At 43.3% G+C, this 14,104-nt stretch overlaps 1 protein-coding gene across 3 annotated transcripts in view; it reads right to left on the minus strand.

The window, feature by feature from the left end:
* KIF24 (kinesin family member 24) overlaps window positions 1-4,606 on the minus strand; it is a 74,866-nt gene extending 70,260 nt beyond the window's left edge. Inside the window, exon 1 of one of the 3 annotated variants that reach the window (XR_003129754.3) lies at window positions 4,409-4,603. The gene's annotated coding sequence lies outside the window, so the exon portion shown is untranslated. Of the gene's footprint in view, window positions 1-4,408 lie in introns of all 3 variants that reach the window. The other 2 variants (XM_025432385.3, XM_025432384.3) reach the window with 2 other exon arrangements.
* Window positions 4,607-14,104: the final 9,498 nt, after the last annotated feature.

The following is a 14,104-nucleotide window of genomic DNA, read 5'->3' on the forward strand; positions in this document are numbered from 1 at the left end:
AGGCCATAAGCAGAAGCTTGACATTTTCAGCCCTACTCCCTATTTTCCAGAGAGGGAAGAGAAGCTGTAAATGGACTGAACAACTAATCATGCCTATGTGACAAAGTTTCTATAAATATACCAAAAGTGTGGGGTTCAGAGAACTTCCACTGGTGAGGACAGTGATGCATCCCAATTCAATGGGCATAGGAGCTTCTATGCTTGAGACCTTCCCAGATCTTGCCCTATGTATCTCTTCATCTGGCTGTTCATCTACATCTTTTATCATAAACTTAATAAACTGGTAAACTTAAATGTTTCCTTCAGTAATGTGAGCCACTCTAGCAAATTAATTGAATCTAAGGAGTGAGTCACGGGAACCTCTAATTTGTAACCAAGTCTGACAGAAGTTGTGGGTAACCTGGAGACCTACTTACAGTTGGCATCTGAAGTGGGGTGGAAGCAGTTTTGTCAGACTGAGCCTTTAACCTGTGGAATCTGACACTATCTCCAAATAGGTAGGGTTAGATTGAGTTAAATTATGGGACACCCAGCTGGCGTCACAGATAATTGGTTGATGGGGAGAAAGTCCCCATACATTTGACCAGAAGTGTCAGAAGTTTTCCATATGAGTGGTAAAGGAGACACACACGAGGGAAAGAAATGAGGTTTTTTCCTACACAGGAAAAGACAAGTAGGTGGAAAACGGAGTTTTCCCAATACACATGGCACCTATTATTATGAGTTTATCCCTATGGAAGAGTCTTCTTGTTTACCAGGATATGAACATCAAAATCTTTGAGACAATAACTAGAGAAGTATATAATGATGACAACAATCAAAGTATAAGTAAAACTCTATTGCTCATTTAACAAAATTTGTTGGGGGGCAGCCTGGGTGGCTCAACTTTAGTGCTGCCTTCGGCCCCGGGCGTGATCCTGGAGACCCGGGATTGAGTCCCACATTGGGCTCCCTGCATGGAGCCTGCTTTTCCCTCTGCCTGTGTCTCTGTCTGTCTGTCTGTCTGTCTCTCTCTGTGTCTCTCATGAATAAATAAATTTTAAAAATTAAAAAAAAAACACAAAAAAAAATTTGTTGGGGATTTACTCTGCACAAACTATGAATGAGTTTGCTGAGCCAGCACAAGTGGAATAATTGATCAATTAATCTATAAGGGATTGAGAAGAGTTCAACTTACTTTATAAACAATAAAATGGCAGCCCAAAAAAAAACTGCTATTCCTCCTAAACTGGAAGATGAGAGGATCATGCCCTAGTTTGCCCCATGGACACTGCATTAAGACATACAACAGCTAAGGATTTTTTTTTTTTAAGATTTTATTTATTTACTCATGAGAGACACACACAGAGAGAGAGGTAGAGACACAGGCAGAGGAAGAAACAGGCTCCATGCAGGGAGCCCAATGTGGGACTCAATCCCGGGTCTCCAGGATGAGGCCCTGGGCTGAAGGCGGTGCTAAACCGCTGAGCCACTGGGCTGCCCAACAGCTAAGGATTTAAATTAGCAACATAAACCAAAAGCTTTTAATGAAATGCTATGTGGACAGTATATTGATGTACTATGTTAAGAAAATGTAATGTTTATATAAAGTCCTTGACATAATGCTTTGCACAGGGTAAATGCTCAATAAATGGCGGCTATCAGTTCCAGCTGTACGGTCTTTAGAATGCTGAACGTGTGATGTTTACCTGACATCAATAACAAATTGCTTGAAGAAATAAACAGGCATTTCTCCAAAGAAGTCATATAGATGTCCAAAAGACAGCTGAAAAGATGCTCAATATCACTAGTTACCAGAGAAAGGCAAATCAAAATCACAGTATCACCTTACTTCTGTTAGAATGGTTAAAATAAAAAACACAAGAAACAAGTGTTGGTGAAAATGTAGAGAAAAAGGACCCTCATGCACTGTTGGTAGGAATGCAAACTACTGCATACAAATATGACAACACTAATTCAAAAATAGGGGAACCTGGGTGGCACAATTAGGCAACTGACTCTTGATTTTGGCTCAGATCATGATCTCAGGGTCATGATATGGGGCTTAAGATTCTCCCTCTTCCCCTGCCACCTGCCTCTCCCCCCGCTCTGCACACAAGTATTCACTGACAGAGGAACAGGTAAAGAAGATGGAATACATATACAATGGAATATTACTGAGCCACAAAAAAGAATGAAATCTTGCCATTTGCAACAATATGGATGGATCTAAAGGATAAAACGGTAAGTGAAATAAGTCAGAGAGATACTATATCATTTCACCCAAATGTGGAATTTAAGAAACAAATGAACAAAGAAAAAAAGAGACAAATCAAAAAACAGTCTCTCAACTACAGAGAATAAACTGATGGTTAGTTACCAGAGGGGAAGTGGGTGAATAAGTGAAGGGGATTAAGAGTACCCTTATAATGAGCACTGAGTAATGTAGAGAATTTTTGAATCAGTATAGTGTACACCTGAAACAACTATAACACTGTTAATTATAATGAAATTTTTAAAAAGCCAATTGCTTGACTAAGTTGATAGCAAAGCCACAGGAACTCTAATCTAATTCAATATTTTAATTTTCCAGATGGAAAAAGTGAGGTCTTTGGTTAATGGCTAAGTGACTTGCAAAGTCAGTCACAGTGAGTGAGTAGAGACAGAGCCAGAACCAAACCCTGAATTCTCAATCATGTTTCCATTACATGTCCCAGATCTGCAGTTTTTTTTTTTAAGATTTATTTATTTATGCATGAGAGACACACAGAGAGAGGCACAGACATAGGCAGAGGGAGAAGCAGACTGCCTGCAGGAGCCCTATGTGGGACTTGATCCCGGAACTCCGGGATCATGCCCTGAGCCGAAGGCAGACCAACCGCTGATCCACCTAGGAGTCCCAGATCTGCAGTTTAGCTATATGGCTGTCTTTAAACTTTGGTAAAAGGTTAATAAAAACAGAGCTGCTATACCTGACTTTTTCAATCCTTTTATTAAAATCATCAATGGGCTATGAATTTCACATAAGAATCATCAACAATCCAGATTGGCAATACAGTCTCTCTCTCTTTTTTTTTTAAAGATTTACTTATTTTTAGAGAGTACGTAATAATAAGAGCATGGGCAGGGGAAGGGACAGAGTGAGAGAAGAAATCCTGGAGCAGGATCCCAACTGAGCGTGGAGCCTGATGAGGGGCTTGAACCCACAATCCTGAGATCATGACCTAAACAAAGACAGACGCTTAACTGACTGAGCCACCCAGGCATCCTGGCAATATATAGTCTTATGAATTGACAAAACAACAGTCTTGGTAATGTAATTCTATCATGGACAGCTGATGAATGGATAGCTACCAGAGCAGCTGTTATGTTATATGCACCTGAAGCAGAGAAACTCCAAGTAGAATACAAAGGAGATAATGCTTTAAAACCGTTTCCAAAGCACTCTTAAAATGTGACAATAGCTATGGGTCACTAAGACACTGAAATACTCTTGACATTCAGCAACAACAGAATGGTTTGTTTTAAGCAAAGACTCATTAAGACTTCAATAAAAGCACTGTGAGAACAAGACTAAAAGCCAGAAGAGTTGTATCAAGCATTCCAAAAAAAAAAAAATTTCTCTTTCACAAACAGTGGAAAGGCCAACCGTGGGCTTTCAGATCCTTTTTTTTTTTTTTTTAAGATTGTATGTATTTATTCATGAGAGACACAGAGAGAGGCAGAGACATAGGCAGAAGGAGAAGCAGGCTGCCTGCAGAGAGCCCGTTGCAGGACTCGACCCCAGGACCCCGGGATCACGACCTGTGCCTAAGGTAGACACTCAACCACTGAGCCACCCAGAGGCCCCTCGGGTCCTTCGGAATATGAGATTACGGTGCCCTCCCTCTACTCCCAGAAAAATAAAAAATAACCTCTAAACGGAAGGGAAAACAGGGCAGTGCATAGAGGGGAATCCCATCTATTTGTGGTGAATTAAATTCAACTCAACAAGTATTTCCTGAAAATTTCCTCCACTATGTGTAAGACGCTGGGAATGAAAGATGGTTACTCTGCCTCAAAGACTTCTAAATTATATGGGAGGAACAAGGAGAACGAGGTTTACCGAAGTACACAAATAACCCAAGGCCGAGTAGAAGTGCTTTTAACAAAGGTTCCAGTCAGGGCCACGGGTTCAAAGGCAAGAGGATTTCGAGACTCAGAGAAGGCTTCACGGGAGGAGCAGCGCTCGAGATGAACACTGAAGAAAAGGCAGAGATACGAGGATGAAGGATAGGAGAGTAGGTTGAGCATTGGAACAACCAGGAGAGGCCAAGCCCCGGTTTCCTCGCAACCGCCGCCTCCTCACGCGCTCGGCAGGCGTCCAGCGTACCCTTTCCCGCGGAGCAGAGGCCTCTCTCCTCCCCGGCTCTCACCCGCCATTTCTCACCTCGGTAGCTTCCAAGTTCCCCCTCGGTCAACTCTGAGGGCAGAAGACAATGCCGACGAGAGAGAGCCCCAAAGTTGGCGGGCGTGCTATCAACTCACCAGCTTTTTGAGGCGCCGACCAGGCCGTATCCCCATGGTAACACCACCAAGCGCGGGTTCGAACGCCCGCGCCGGCGCCCGCGCGTTGGCAGCCCCGAGACATCCACCAATGGGCATCGCGGGAACTCGTCGACGTTAGAGTCCTTCTTCTCTAGAAGACCAATCAGGGACCCGAAGAAACAGTGGGCGTAACTCTCACGCTGCGTCTTTCAACCAATCGTATCGCTTGAGTGAGGCTCTCGCGACGTTCTAAGTGAAAGGAAAGCCTCTTTGAGGCGGGTGGAAGGGCCTTTTGCCCTCTACTGTTGGTCGCTCTAAGCGCAGCCCAACAATCGGTCAGTGTACTCCCCCTTTCGGTTCGAGGCCCGCCTCCTGCCGCCCTGGGTGTTGGGTGAGTAGTCTTAGAGAGGGGCCTCTGGGTGTAGTTCACCCACGGAGGAGCTGAGGGTTGGAGCGATGGGATTGCAGCTGAATGAGCTTCCGTCGTTGCACCGTCAAAGGTGGACGTGAGGCGTGGGCCGGCCAGGCCCTCGGAGAACTTCAGTTTTCCTCTAAGCTCAGGGAGAGGGGAGGGTTCTGAGCCTTGCTGGTCCGCTTGGTGATGGGGTGCGGCGGCGGAATTCTACAGTTCCGAATTTAGGGATCGGCGGCGAGAGTGCCTTGGCCTCAGTTTCACTTTGTTGTTACTCTTTATGCCCCGTCTGCTTTCCAGAATAGATTTTGTATGTTTTAATTGTTTCATTTATTGAATGGATAATATCTTGGCAATTATAGCAATAGTAAAAAAAAAAAAAAAAAAAATCACCAGGTTGCCTCGGTGGCTTAGTGGGTTAAACATCTGCCTTCAAAAAAAAAAAAAAAAAAACATCTGCCTTCAGGTCGGGTCATTATTCTGGGGTCCTGAGATGGAGCCCCTTGTCAGGCTCCCTGCTCAGCAGGGTGTCTGCTTCTTCCTTCTCCCTCCCGCGCCTCGCGCTCGCTCTCTCACTCACAATCAAATAAAAAAAAGTCTTAAGAAAATCACATCAGTCCCACCGCCTAAAACAGAACTTTCTTTTCCCTTGTTCTGGCCTGGTTTGGGCTCTATGTATTTGTTATTGTATCTCTGAAAGAAAGGAAGAAAGAAAAGAAAAGCAAAAATATTTATATATGTGGCAACTTAAACCGAATGCAATCAAATAGCCAAATGTAAAACGCAAATACAGAGTTGACGTTAAAAGAGCAATGATGGGGGTCAGGCAGACCTGCTTTTCAGTCTACCCAGACACATCTTTCCTTTTTCTTCATCTGAAAAACCCTGGTAAAGGCTCACAGGGTTGTTGTGAAGTTTAAATGAAATAAGGAAAGTAAAGCACTTGGCACAACACCTGACAAGCCATAACTCCTCAAAAAAAAAAAAGTACCTATTACCTTCATAATAGAAACAAACAAATATACTAGCTAACGAGGCCAGTGGACTCACTGCAAGTGCCCAATTTAGCTCAAAACTTGTCAGAGAAATAATTAAGGAAACCATTTTTCAAAAGTGAAAATTCTTCCTAGTACTTTCATTGAAAGGAATTTATATCTTGTACTTTATATGTGAGGAATATAATGGTGTGGTGAGCAGTGTGCTTACCAGCAGTTTTGCTGAATATACGAAAAGCCATTTGATTCAACTATCAATAAAAGTTAAGAGCGTGCCATTAAAACATAACAGAAGCTTCCCGATGACCTTTTATGATAACGGATGAAAGTGACTCATACATATTCAGTACTTCTGATATGGTCCTATATATACATTCTTTATTTTAAACTCTAAAACAGGGGCGCCTGGGTGGCTCAGTTAGTTAAACATCTGCCTTTGGCTCAGGTCATGATCCTAGGATCCTGAGATAGAGCCCTGCATTGGGCTCCTCAGTCCTTAGGGAGCCTGCTTCTGAAGCCGCTCCCCCTGCTTGTGCGTTCTCTGTTGAATAAATAAATTAAATATTTAAAAATATATGTTAAAAAAAACCCACTACAACAATCATGTAGAGGTTACCCTCATTTTACAGATGAGAAAATGAGGCTTAGAGAAGTATTTTGCTTACAGTAATACAACTGTTGAATTAGGGACCTAGGTGTTTCCCACTGTACAGTTAGCCATGCTTTTTCATGTTGTTTCTGCCCGAAGGAGGATAAAATGCTTTGAATACCAGATGCACAGATAGGCTTACCTAAATGGAGGAAGATGGCTTCCAGAAGTACCTATGTTGGGAGCAAGATCTTTCTCCAATAGGAAATTTTCACCTTGGAAAATGAAGAGATGGAATGAGATGATGATCACTGAACACAATTCCTTCAGTTCATTTACCTTGTGGGTAGTCAATAGCACTTCAAATTCATCTTCTCCCAAACAAAGCATTAGCTTACCTTCTACTCCCTACTCCACCAACTTCTTGTCACCCAAACCGAACAACCTTTCCACTCACCTTTCTTTCTCTCCCTCCCTATCTCCCACCCCTCTTCCTTGGACAATGAAACAAATACTGTTGGTTTTCTTTTTGAGATATCTCTCAAATTCATCCCTTCCTCATTCTCCTCCTCTCTGCCTTAATTTAACTCTATCATTTGTCATCTGGATTGTTGGCAACAGATTTGTAACAAATTGGTTCCTGCCTCCAATCTTCTAATCCATTCGCCACCTTCAGTGCTGCCAGAAAGTCTTTGTAAAATGTCAATACAATTACCAGCCCTGCCTAAAAGGCTCCTCATTGCCTATAGAATATAAACTAAACTGTTTATTAGTGGAATGTCATTTTGTGCTTGAGAGCTTTTGTCCACCTTCCTCCTTTTGTCTGGAATGCTCCTTTCCTCCACTTTTATTCTGCCTGGTGAATTCCTAGCCATCCTTCAGAATCCTTGTGGGGTGCCCCTTTGACCCAAAGAAAATCACTCTCTTCTTTGCTTCCTTTCCATCTTACACATACCCCTATTTTGCACAAAACAAACTGTCAACTTTGTCAAAGTACCTTCTACTTTTCTGAGGCTGTGAACCCTTAGGAAGCTGGGGTTTATAATATTCAGCTTCATACCCACTCTTCAATCCCATCACGCTGCTGGTCGAGTAGGAGACACTCAACAGATGTTAGATGAGTAAGTAAATCCCTTCAGGCTCTAATATTAGAATTACCCATGTTTACTTTCTAGAACTGTACAGCAGATGGCACTAATAGGCCACTTAACAGATCCCCTTCACAAGGAATGATTTTTGTTCCAACCTTGTCTGACTTTGGCCTCATCCTAGAAGCTAATATTCATGCCATAACAGGTGAAATCTCCTGTTTCTGTCCTCAGCCAAATGGCAAAGATAGCAAGATGACTCAGCAAATTGGTTTCTGTCAGAAGAGAGTGTCAGGCAGGTGTCCAGGGAAAGGGGCAGTGAGGAAACATTTTCTTTGTCTCAATTTATTCACAGTAGTTGGGAGCTTTTTTCTTTTTCTCTTTGTGTTGTTGTTGTTGTTACAAGAAAGAGCTTTATTCAGAGATGGGCACCTCATTTGTGTTCAATCCTTTGAAAGGGTAAAGGGGAGTTAAAGAATCAGAAAAGACCATTATGATATGGGAAGAGAGGAAACTGAACAGTCAGAGTTGCTTGTAGGCAGGTGGAGGTGGCTTTCCTCCTCCCAGTGGAGTGGGCCTGGGCAACTTTCCTGCATACCAGCACCCCAAGTTAGTTGTGTGCTTGTTCAAGGCTAGCACTAAAAGTATTCCCAACACTTGGTTCAGGGGAACTCTCAGGCTACCTGGTATGGTTTTGAACATGTGATTTTAGGTTCCTGCTTCCCAGAGAAAAAGCAGAGGACGCATAGAAACCCTTATCAGATAGGCAAAGTTTCGGGGCCTTAGGCTAAACTTTACCTCTCCAGGGTCATCTCTGAGCACCAGGACCTTCATCTATGCACCCTCTCCACCTCCCTCAACTAATACCTGTCCTGTGGAAAAGATTCCAGCTAGGTACCTTTAAAATCCTCTATGTGCATATAGATCAAAGACTGGGAATTTGGGAACTGGAAATAATTTTTATAAATTATTTGCATGTCCTCTCTCAGTACCATTTTGCCTTAAGCTCTGCTCTTTTACATTAAGCAGAATTATAGAAGGGAAAAAAATAAACACTTTGGAGTTAGGCTTACTTAGATTCAAATCTTCCCATTCACAGACCAGCTATGCTCTTGGGCAAGTATTTTAACCTTTTTGAATCTTAGTTTCCTCATGCAAAACTGAAGACAGTTGTGCTTATCATGAAGACTTGTCTTGAATATTAGAAATACACATGTGAAGAACCTTGCACAGGATAGCTGGCCCAGTGTAGATGCTTAATTGATAACATGGTGGCATGAAACAGTTTCCACTAAAGGGATTTTAGATTATAAGGACATGAGGAAAGGATTTGAGGTACTCTTTCTATATCTAAAGATGTATTTATGAGGCCTTCTTTGGGAGGTTGAGCTAGGCTTGCAATAGCACTCTGATTAATTTGATGAAAACATTGGAACACAACACATCAGTACAGCCGTTTATCTGTGAATTATTTTTTGGCACCTAGGTCCTGAACCTCCTCAGCTGTAAGGGAAATGTATATATAGAGAAAGACAAGAGCATTTTTCCTTAGCTTCTGGAACCTTCTGATGACATTGAGGACTTTTTTGTTCAGGTTTTTTTTAACCACCTAAGGCACTTTGCCACTTTTCTGAAGTGTGAATTGCCTGCTGTCAGCCTGGAGTTCTCATCTCTGCAATCCTGGCTGCAAGCATATTTGCATATTGGATGCTGTGTTCTTTAACCCCCTGAGGTTTGAATCCACTTGGAGTCATGTGTGTGAGTGCATGCGTGCATGCTGTGTGTGTGTGTGTGCGTGCGCGTGTGTGTATAAGCTGGCTACTTTCAAACCCCAGGACAGTTTCAATCCATGGTTTCCAGAAAAACAGAAAACGTACAACAATAGCTCCATTGACTTTTATGTAAATGGCACTCTTCAGGAAAACACTGGACGATTTCCCAAAATCCCAGAACATACCCTGAGCATTTGTTTGAGTGGGATGTGGGGAGAGTGTTCTGTTGAGTCAATGAACATCTGTTGAAAGCTGCTGTGCTGGGTCCCAAGGAGACAGAGTGCATAGTCTGGCTCTTGCTGCCAAAGGTACAGATTGAGACTTACCAGACTAGATATTGTGCTTGTGGTGGCTTTGTACTGTGTCCACTTGGCTAGGCTGGAACTATGTTTCCCAGGATTCCCTTTCTATATGGTTCCAAGTTAGGGTCGACCTAAAGAAAATTTTGTGCAAGATCTGGAAAGCTGAAGTGAGGTAGCAGCCAGTACACTATGAAGGACAGAGTGGGATACCAAGCATGTGGCAGTGCATACCTTTTGATACTGACTTGCTGGTTCCCCTGTTGGTGCTGGATAAGGCACCCAGGGCCCCAGCTCCCCACCTCCTGCTCAGTCTCCTCCTTCAGATACTCTGAGTGCTGGGCCAGATGTACCTTCAGCTCTATGGCAAAGGGCTCCAGCTTCTCCTCTAAGTTAGGAAGTCAAAGGTTTCAGTTTGTCCTCAGGGGTTCTTGTCCTCATAGGATCTGGTTTGTTTTCACAGGTTCCAGTTTTCCTTGCTCTTTCCACTTCACATCCAGCTTTCCTTCCCAACTGCTGGCCTTGCTGACCTATAGAGACTTCGAGTTCACCACCAGATGCAGAGGTGACAGAGTTGCATGGATTACTCCATCAGCTTCCACAATTGTACAAGCTCTAATCCCTACACTAAATCCTTAATTGTCTCATAGTGTTTTACTTCTCCAGTCAAACCCTACAGAAGTTTATTCAAGCTATGCTAAAGGCCCAAAAGATGGAATGATTAGAAGCCAGAAGGCTTCACAGAAGAGGTGACACTGAGCTGCTTCTGAAAGCATGAAGGGGACAGCCTGGGTGGCTCAGCAGTTTAGTGCCGCCTTCAGCCCAGGGCGTGATCATGGAGACCAGGGATTGAGTCCCACATCGGGCTCCCTGCATGGAGCCTGCTTCTCCCTCTGCCTGTGTCTCTGGCTCACTCTCTCTCTCTGTCTCTCATGAATAAATAAATAGAATCTTAAAAAAAAAAAAAAAAGAAAGAAAGAAAGAAAGCATGAGGAGGAAGTAATGTGTATAGGGAAGGAGAGAGAAATTCTAGAAAACAGCTGGCTCAAGCTAAGAAATTGAAAGGGTAGGCAGGAGTTTTGCCTTTCTGGAATAACTGTCCTCTCCGTGGGTCTATAGTATAGGTAGAAAGTGGACATCTGATCCTAGCTCTTTTGGTTCCATTGCAATGAACCATTGGTTGGTCTGGTTCATAGATGTGGTTACCCCTACACGTTGGTGTCTACTGAGATACATTTTTGCTAAGTGTGCCCTTGTCACTACCCTAAGCCTCTCCCCCATGGGAAAATATTGGCCTGCTCCCTTCTTTCCAGTGGCTCCGCATGGCCACCCCATGCTTGTCTCTTGGCCCCCCATTCAGGTGCTGTTGTTTCCCCATGATGTATTCGTGATGGCAGTGGTGTAGAGCAATGCTCTGGGGCTTTCTATCCAAGGCAGGGTCTCTAGTCTTGAATCCCTAAACTTATCTAGCGACTCCAATATTCACTCCATGGGACTCTACCCAAAACGGGAGCAAGGTGTCCTCCACCTGTAACTTGCTAATATTTTATGAGCTTCCTGATAGGAGGGCATGGGATCAAGTACCTCTTTCTGCCTGAACCTGAAACCAATAATTTGAAATCTCTTTTCACCAGTTCTGTGGTGACAGGCTGTTTCTTTTTGGTTTCCAGAATGGTGAACGTTCTTAGCATAAATAGGGAGACCAGGGAAATAGAATATAATGTTTTTAAAAGCCTGCTACTAGGGTACCTGGGTAGCTCAGTTGATTATGCGTCTGCCTTCAGCTTAGGTCATGATCTTCGGATCCTGGGATCAAGCCCCATGTGGGGTTCCCTGCTCAGTGGGGAGTCTGCTTCTCCCTCTGTCTCCTTTCTTTCTCTCTCTCTCTTTCTCTTTCAAATAAATAAAATCTTAAAAAAAAAAAAGCCTACTACCAGTTTACATATGAATTTTAAACAAACAAGATCCTGTTATACATTTTATTCTGAATCATACCTTTTTCATTTGTCTGAAAATATTTTAAAAGCAACATATTTGGCTTTACCTTATTTTTTTAAGATTTTATTTATTTGAGAGGGAGGGAGAGAGAGAGAGTGCAGAGCAGAGCAGGAGGGAGGAGTAGAGAGAGAAGAAGGCTCCCCACTGAGCTGAGAACCCAACTTGAGGCTTGATCCTGGCCCCTGGGATCATAACCTAAGCCAAAGGCAGATACTTAACAGACTAAGCCACTCAGGCACCCCACTTCCTTATTTTTTAAATGGCTTCATAACATTCCCCATCATATAGAAAGACTGTACTTTATTTAACCATTCCTATATTGATGGATATTGTTTCTGCCTTTTTTTGATATTGCAAACAAGGTTGTCATGAACATCCTTGTGTATATGTCTTAAACATGTATTTCTGTATGTTAGATGCCTAGAAATGGAATTGCTAGGGGTAAGGGAATATGTGTTTTATGTTTTGATAATTATTACCAAATTGCCCTCCTAAGGGGATATGCTAATTTTCTCTCCTACCAATAGTATACAAGAGCACAGACCATTTCAAAAACCCCATTTGAGGGGCACCTGGGTGGCTCAGTGGTTGAGCAACTGCCTTTGGCTCAGGTTGTGATCCCCGGGTCCTGGGATCGAGTCCCGCATCAGGCTCTCTGCAGGGTGCCTGCTTCTCCCTCTGCCTATGTCTCTGCCTCTGTCTGTCATGAATAAATAAATAAAATCTTTAAAAAAAAATTTTGAGGGGCATCTGGCTAACTCAGCCGGTAGAAGCATGTGATCCTTGATCTCATGGTTGTAAGTTTAAGCCCCACATTGGGTATGGAGATTACTTAAAAATAAAATCTTTGTCAAAAATTAAAAAAATAAAATAAAATAAAATAAAATAAAATAAAATAAAATAAAATAAAATAAATAAAATAAAATAAATAAAATAAAATAAATAAAATAAAATAAAATAAAATAAAATAAAAAAATAAAATCTTTGGGCAGCCCCGATGGCCCAGCGGTTTGACACTGCCTTCGGCCGGGGGTGTGATCCTGGAGACCCGGGATCAAGTCCCATGTCAGGCTCCCTACAGGGAGCCTGCTTCTCCCTCTGCCTGTGTCTCTGCCTGTGTCTCTGCCTCTCTCTCTCTCTGTCTGTCATGAATAAATAAATAAAATCATATTTATTCATGAGAGACCCACGGAGAGAGGCAGAGACATAGAGGGAGAAACAGCTTGATCCCAGGACCCCAGGATCACCACCTGAGCCAAGGCAGATGCTCAACCACTGAACCACCCAGGTGCCCCCTAAAATAAAATATTTAAAAACAAAACAGGGATCCCTGGGTGGCGCAGTGGTTTAGCGCCTGCCTTTGGCCCAGGGCGCCATCCTAGAGACCCGGGATCGAATCCCACGTCCGGCTCCCGGTGCATGGAGCCTGCTTCTCCCTCTGCCTATGTCTCTGCCTCTCTCTCTCTCTCTCTCTGTGACTATCATAAATAAATAAAAATAAAATAAAAAAATAAAAAACAAAACTAAAAAAAATTTGAGATTATTTCCAATCTTAAAAAACTCGTTACAGGTTTCAAAACATTTGGAAAGATCACAGTGTTGGGTGCGTTTGGGTTTTTGGTAAGCCATCTGTTGGCAGTCCTGAGAATTATCCTGAATTGAGTTTCAATATGGGTCTGATTTTTGTGCCTTTGACAGATTCAGGCTCATCTTTTTTTAAAGATTTTATTTATTTGAGAGAGAGAGTGCGCACACGCACAAGTGGAGAGAGGGGCAGAAAGGGGGAGAGGCAGACTCCCCGCCAAACAGGGAGCCCGATGTGGGGCTCAATCCCAGGACGCAGGACCATGACCTGAGCTGAAGGCAGACGCTCAAGGCCAACTGACCCAGTGCAGTGCCCCCAGGCTCATCTTGATTAACAGCAAAGGAGCCATGGAAACCATCACCTCCTGCTCCAGCCATCCTCTCTGCATCAGCTCTGCCTGTCTATGTGCACCAGCTCCTTCTTTGGCCCTGGAATCTTTCAGATGAGGCCCTACTGACTTGCCTTTGCTGCACTTGAGACACCTGATTTTCTTTCAGTTCTGTCATCCCACCTCAGGGCCTTTGCCCATGCTGTCCCCTCCACCTGGAACATGCTTTCTCCCCTCCTTCCCATTGCCAGCTTACCTTTTACTCGTCCTTACTTCTCTGCTCAAATATCCCTTCCTCCAGGAAACCTTTCTTGATCCCTCAGACAAGGTCAGGTTACCTATCACACATTTTTCCTTTGTAGCACATACATTATTGGCAGTTATTTTTTAATTTGCTTAATTGATTAAAATCTGCCTCTCCCAGGGTACCAGGGTGGTGCAGTCGGTTAAGCGTCCAGCTTTTGGTTTCAGCTCAGGTAATGATCTTGGGGTTGTGGGATTGAGCCCCACGGCCAGCTGTTAGCTCAGCACG

This window comes from Canis lupus, chromosome 11 (genome assembly GCF_003254725.2).
Source record: "Canis lupus dingo isolate Sandy chromosome 11, ASM325472v2, whole genome shotgun sequence".
NCBI classification, from domain to species: domain Eukaryota; kingdom Metazoa; phylum Chordata; class Mammalia; order Carnivora; family Canidae; genus Canis; species Canis lupus.